This window comes from Octopus bimaculoides, chromosome 22, assembly GCF_001194135.2.
Source record: "Octopus bimaculoides isolate UCB-OBI-ISO-001 chromosome 22, ASM119413v2, whole genome shotgun sequence".
NCBI classification, from domain to species: Eukaryota; Metazoa; Mollusca; class Cephalopoda; order Octopoda; family Octopodidae; genus Octopus; species Octopus bimaculoides.
Genome location: NC_069002.1, coordinates 8,388,700 through 8,389,692, shown reverse-complemented (window position 1 = coordinate 8,389,692; position 993 = coordinate 8,388,700). Strand labels below are relative to the sequence as shown.

The 993-nt window shown below is 42.3% G+C and overlaps 1 pseudogene; it reads right to left on the bottom strand.

The window, feature by feature from the left end:
• Positions 1–437: 437 nt before the first annotated feature.
• On the bottom strand, positions 438–612 carry LOC128250568 (U4 spliceosomal RNA; annotated as a pseudogene).
• Positions 613–993: the final 381 nt, after the last annotated feature.

Sequence of the window (993 nt, the reverse complement as noted above, 5' to 3'; positions counted from 1 at the left end):
TGAGAAGATGTAATGATGACGTTACCAAAAGCTCTGTCTGTAAACATACTAGGAAATAATTTGGTGATATAAGTATATTGATGTCAAATTTTGGCACAAAGCCAGCTATATTAGAGGGAAACAATTCAGTTTCGCCGATCCCAGCGCTCAACTAGTACCTATTTTATCGACCCCGAAAGGATGAAAATCAAAGTCGACCTCGGTGGAATTTGAACTCTGAACATAAAGACGAACAAAATGCCGCCTATCATTTTGCTCGGTGTGCTAACCGTTCTGCTATCTTGCCGCCATATTATTACATTACAGAAGGTAATGATGACGTCACCAACATTTTTATCTCTACCTATACCAGGTAATATTGTGGTGATATGTATTAGAGAATGGTGTCGTTACCAACATGATCTTGGTCCTTCATGTATCTGAAGATGACCATATTAGATTTACACTCTGTGTGTCTTGGGGTTGCTTATAAGAGCAATCTTACCAGATAATCCCTGGTTAAGTTTGGAACATGTAATAGTAGAATAGATTTTGGAGGAATAGTTTTCAATTAGCAATAACCACGCCTCGAATTCATCTGATTGGCTACGGTACCACCTCTGGTACCATGGTCGATGAGGTGGCTTAGTGGTTTGGTATTCGGTTCACGAGTTCAACTCCAGGCGGGGCGTGGTGTTCTTGAACAAGACACTTTATTTCATGTTGCTCCAGTCTACGCAGATGGCAAAAATGTGTTGTGCCTGTAATTGAATGGGCCGGCCTTGACATATTCTGTGTCACGCTGAATCTCCCTTAGAACTATGTTAATGGTACACGTGTCTGTGGGGTGCTCAGTCACCTGCACGTTAATTTCAGGAGCATGCTGTTCCATTGATCGGGTCAGCCAGAATACCCATCGTCGTAACAATGTGTGGAACCAATGGGAGCTTTGCTTTTCGTGCAGCTCTCCTACCTTTAGCGTGTCTGATAATTTCTGAATCTGAGAGCTGTACC